Genomic DNA, 6,000 nt, shown 5'->3' with positions numbered 1-6,000 from the left:
AAAAAAAAAAAAGAAAGAGAGAGAGATAAGTCCTTCAGTTACTATTATAGGACCAAATTAACTAAGTGGCATAAGTGAGGTACAGAATATTGTGGGTTAAAGAAGAGAGGAAAATTCATCTAATTGAGAAAGATATGGATAGATCTTGGAAGTCCTAGAAGAGATGGCATTTTAGGTGTGATACATCATTATGGATGACATTGATATAAGACATCATGTATGAGAGAAATAAGAGGTTCAGCATAGAATCTTGAGAGGTGTTTAAAATTAGAGGATTAGAAGATAAAAAGAAAGAAGAAAAGGATGGTTGGGAAGAGTAGCAATCAGAGAAGTAAGAGGTGAACTCGTATTTCATTTCATCCAGTTATCAAAACACTGCTCTATTGCCAAGAGTTCTGCTAAGCCGTTGACCCATAAGAGTGAGTCCACACCTGTAAGACAGCCGTGGTCCAATGAAAAGGCTTCATTGAATGTCTCTCCCATGATCGTAACCTTTTAGATTGAGGGAATGCTGACCACATTTTGAAGAGCCAGACAATACTAAGAAAATTATAATATGATGAAAAGTGAGCTATTTAGTACATATATCTATTAGTACATTGACAAGCATAGCTTATCTATTTTGTTGAATTCTTTTTGTTTAAAATTCATTTTACTATGTACATACAGAAATGATCTTTAACTGACTACTTTGAATATGTACCCTTTGTTTCTGCTTGTTCTGTGTTCTCAGGACACAGCAGTTCATTAGCTTTGCTGCTGTGAAAGTTGTATGCAGATCTGTTGGGCTTATTGTATTAGGTGGAAGTAACCTTTGAAATTTTGCCATGCAGTGGAACATGAGGCCATTAAACATGCAGTTCTCTTAAAACAAGCTGGGAACTCTTGGTGAGTTGCATAGGTCAGAACTGCTGTTAAACTTAATTTTCTTCTGTAAGAAAGGCTTTCTTTTTATATAAACTTTTTGCCACACATAAGACATAACTGCATTAGCTGAATGTCTACAATTGAGTTGGCTGAATAATTTAAATCATAAATTTATTGACATTGAATTTTCTTCCATAAAACACTGCAAAGTATTACCCCTCTCTGAATTAGTAATTGATGAAATGTAGAAAAAGCTTAAATCTGTCATCAAAAGAATATTATAGGGATTTTAGTTTGAATTAGCTAAGATTTTGTGGGTAAGGGTTTTTCTCCCCTTTCTGTGTGAGGTGCGATAACAATTTCACTTGGTAATACTAGAATTGGCAAAGGTTGCATGCTGGTTGGAGCAGATGTCATCATTTCTTCTAGAAGTTTCTCTTCTTAGGCACTGATGCCAGGGCTGCAGGCTTATGACCATTTGTGTGGCTGGGCTCTCAGTACAGCACTCAAACTCAAACCAAGCCTTCAGGTTTCAGATCCAATGCCTTAGCTGTAGTTTAAAGTATATGTTATTCCTCACTAATGTAATGTATGTGTCTCCTTTATCAACTTAGACTAATAATTAAAATCACATCTATCTCCATAGTTAAATTTAGCTGCTCTGAATTCCCCAGTCCATCTCTTCTGAAATGTCTTCCTTCTTTTGTCATCATAAATCTGGTAGTCTACTGCTGTTACTGTTTTCTAAAAAGTGTGATTTGGTGATATTCATGAGCTCTAATTGCTAATCCAATTTCATCTTTGGATGCAGGAGAAAGGAAAGACTTTTCTCTTGTTAGGTTCAGCTGTGCTTTTCCCTGCCACTCTGGCACTACAGGCCCTGGACTCCTTGATGCCGAGCTCTTTCCTGAAACAGCTCCTTTCATTATACACACAAACAATATTCCCATAGGGCCAGGGTGGCTAGAGTAGGAGGAAATTGTATTGTGTATAACCCAGCCTTCTCTGGGGACAAACGAGGCCTGGTACTGAATCCAACTCACTTGTTCAGAATCCCCTCACACAGGACGAATTTACCTTCTACAGCTCCTCATGTCTGTTTCGCCCATGACCTCAGATTAGGTCATGTCTGTTTATCCAGAATATTATGTTTCAAGATGCATTAGTCTGACATTTCATTTTTTCCTTTCTTTCCAGGCCACTTCTTGGTCTCTTCTGTAAGAAAGGCTTTCTTTTTGTATAAACTTTTTGCCACACATAACTTAAGACATAACTGCATTTTTTGTGCAATTTTTGTTACATCTCTTAGCAATCTTTTAGTAGTTTCTTTCATAAAAATATAAGTATAACAAAACAGAACAACAACAAAAAATACCTGAAGAACAACACAAGAAAAAAAGAACCAACTGAAACTCCATCCCAGCAGGCATGCAGGGCCATGGAAATATGATATTTTTAATTGCAGCTCCTTTGGGAATCCAGTAAGAGTTCATGTGGTTCTTAAAACATTAGATCAGTCAGGAAAATGTTTAGGTCATATATCAATTGAAATTTTGACAAAGCATTCATGATAACAGAGTAAGTCACATTTTTAAAAAGAAAGAAACTATGTGAAATCTATTACAAGTTTCAAGAACCCTACTTCCAGCACCTGCCTTCTACAGACTTGTTATGACATAGGGAAGAACGAACATTTAAAGTTTAAAAGTTACTTTATTAAAGTCATGATATGAGAGCATACATATGAGAGCAAGGTGATGGTTGCTCTAACTTTGACCATTAATGTAAGTCAAAAACCCTTCTTTCGGGGCGCCTGAGTGGCTCAGTGGGTTAAGCCTCTGCTTTCGGTTCAGGTCATGATCTCAGGGTCCTGGGATTGAGCCCCATATCGGGTTCACCACTCAGCGAGAAGCCTGCTTCTCCCTTTCTCTCTCTGCCTGCCTCTCTGCCTACTTGTGATCTCTGTCTGTCAAATAAATAAATAAAATCTTAAAACAAAACAAAACAAAAAAACCCTTCTTTCCATTGGAACATTATACTTCTTTCTCTTCTTATACCAGAATATTATAATGGATAAGAGCATAAACTGTGGACTTGGATTGCTAGACTTGGTTCTACCTCAACTACTTATTGGGTAGGTTAAACTCAGAAAATGGGAATAATAAGTTTATCTGCTTCAGGAATTAAATGTTATTTCAGGTAAGGTGTTTCACACTGGTTCACATAGAATAAATGCAGTAACTTAACAATAGGGACAGAAGGAGGAATCCTGTTGGTGGTTTGGCTTCTTGAAAGTTTCTTCTAAGAGATTTTCCTTATGGTCTTTGAGCTCTTAGTTATATAATTTATAGAAACATGGAGTCATGAGTGCTTTTGGGTTTCCAAGTTACTTTTCCTTGGCAACTTGATGTCATGTCCAGTATCAACAAGCCAGATAAATATCAATAAAGTTGGAAAGAAAAAAGTACAACTTCTAAGCCAAATTGGAATGCAAATTTTAACTGAGTGGACTTGTTTAGTAGATTTTAAAAACACTGGCTGGGGTGCCTGGATGGCTCAGTGGGTTAAAGCCTCTGCCTTCGGCTCAGGTCATGAACCCAGGGTGCTGGGATCGAGCCCCACATCGGGCTCTCCACTCAGCAGGGAGCCTGCTTACCTTCCTCTCTCTCTATATGCCTCTCTGCCTACTTGTGATCTCTGTCAAATAAATAAATAAAATCTTTAAAAAAAAAACAAACAAAAAACGCTGGCTAAAAAGGACTTTCAATGTTTCCTACTGCTAAACTGCATAGGAAACATAAAGCTCTTATGATCCAAGATCCTTGCTTCTTAATTGAGAACCCATGGTCATCCCAGGCCAGTTCAAGTCTCAATCTTTCTTATCAGAATCAATCCAATAAATCAGATAAAATTTGCAGTTCTTCACAATAATGTAATCTGCAAATGTATTTAATTATCCATAAATCATGATTCATATTGAAGCTTAATGTGACACTTGCTAACAGAGACATTTAATCAATGTATTATTATTTGAAATTTGTTTATCCTGTGAAATAAAGGGTAGAGTTCATCTTATAAAATAAGCTTAGTATCTGAAGTCAGCAAACCATTCATATTAAAACAACGTGTGTGGCAAGAAGGAGAAAATCTGATAAAAGCCAATGATCCTCCTTCACAAGAAAAATTTACAAATACACTCTATACACATTTTTCATTTATAATTTTAGTTGACTTCAGGACATCTGAGTCCCCAGATTAATAACCTTGTTTTAGAAAACTCTTCAAGTATGAACATCTTAGAATAAGATGAGCAGGAGACAAATGCCTGAGAAGGCTTAGCCACATAGTATGCACGTGAGGAACCTGGAGCTCAGGAAAGAGAGAAGGTAGGTATAAAAATGTAAGAACTTATCAAAAGTTCATTCTCATGTTCATCTATGTTCAAGGGTGTTCTTGAGTATTCTGTCATTCAATATTTGGGATGAACTTGTCATGTTCTTCTACCTTCTCTAAGTTAGCATCTTCTGATTTCTCTAATATGTAGAGTCTCTATATTCTTTTTTTAAAATTTAATTTTATTTTCTATTAACATATAATATATCATTTGCCCCAGGAGTACAGGTCTGTGAATCATCAGACTTACGCATTTCACAGCACTCACCAGAGTCTCTATATTCTGATCATCCTTTCATGTGTACACACTTCCCTGTCCCCCAGCTACTCATCACCGGGCCGTATCATAACACTGGTATCACACGGTGTTCCAGGACAAAACCAATGGCGTGTTCATATTAGAATAACTCAAGAATTATTTTATTTAAGACTCAGTTACAAAGATTTGGGCAGGCTACAGAGAATATGTAAAGGATAATAAACTAGCTACTAAGGTTAGTGACAGTGTAGTTATTACTAATCTTAGGTCTTGAAGGAAGATAGGGTAGTGATTAGCATTTGAAAACAAAGAGTTGTATGAAGAGAATGATCTTAAAAATAGTTGTGACTTTGGTTTATGGACACAGCCTGCCTGATATAGTTATTCAATATGGGATCCAGAGGAGTAAATACTTTCTTCTAGACCCTCTGATTTTGAACACCAGATCCCCATCGTCCAGCTGAACTCAATATGAAACATTAGGGAAACCTCTGTTTTAGTCCAGACAGTTCTTTCTTCCAAAAGAAAGCAACTTAATCCTGGATTCAAGGTACAAACAGAATATTTACAGCAAAGAAAGCAAAACAGCATGTGTACACACACACACACACACACACACACACACACTCCTCTTAACCTCAGTCAAGTCCCAGTTACTATCTACTCAAGGGAAGATTCAAGTTATTCCTCTTTTATGAAGCCTTTTCTGATTACTTGCCCCAGGCTGAGTCTAAAGCAGGCCTCTATCGTTGGGAAGGCATACAACTTTGAGCCAAGCCACTATTCTGGTACTTGATCTGCCCTGCACCTGATTTAAAGAGCTATTTGTCTTTGTTTTATCTTCTTTATCAGTTAAGAGGTGTCTTAAATGAAGGAGCTATGTTGTATGTAGTTTCAGCTCCTTCCCAGCACTTCAATAAATGTTTGAGTGATAGACTGAAGACTGGGAAATAGTTTTGCTTATCTAAAAGAGGGGTATAATTACCAGTAATTTTTCTCTTAAAGCATACATCTCATCTTTTTTTGCTTTAAGCTTGCTAGACTAAAAAGCATTTTATCTGGGTTGCCTGGATACTAATGTTTTCTTCTATGCTGTGTGAAAAGACTTTGTAATGCTTTTCAAACAATTTATTCAACCTTTTAATTTTCTCGGGCATGGAAGATATAGCCAGATGCATTCTAATTTTGATTTACGTACTATACCCAAATAAAATTAACATAATACTTTTTCATATATTAACTTATTTTTTCCTCCTTTAATACATGCTTCAAGATGAGGTATGCATAAACAATTATAATCAAAGGCAGAAACCATAAAGGTGATTATAAAAGGAATGGCACACTCACTGAGATTAGAAAGGGGGAGCTTACTTCTTGTGGGGGCATGAGGAGAGGCTTTCTGGGTGGTTGTGCTGAGAAGTGTACTGACAGAGTGGCTTTTTGAGGGGCTTGACTAACCTGGACTTCAGGAGAGACCAGCT

The sequence above is a fragment of the Mustela nigripes genome, chromosome 12 (assembly GCF_022355385.1).
Source record: "Mustela nigripes isolate SB6536 chromosome 12, MUSNIG.SB6536, whole genome shotgun sequence".
Taxonomy (NCBI): Eukaryota; Metazoa; Chordata; class Mammalia; order Carnivora; family Mustelidae; genus Mustela; species Mustela nigripes.
Note: the sequence above shows the minus strand (reverse complement) of the source record.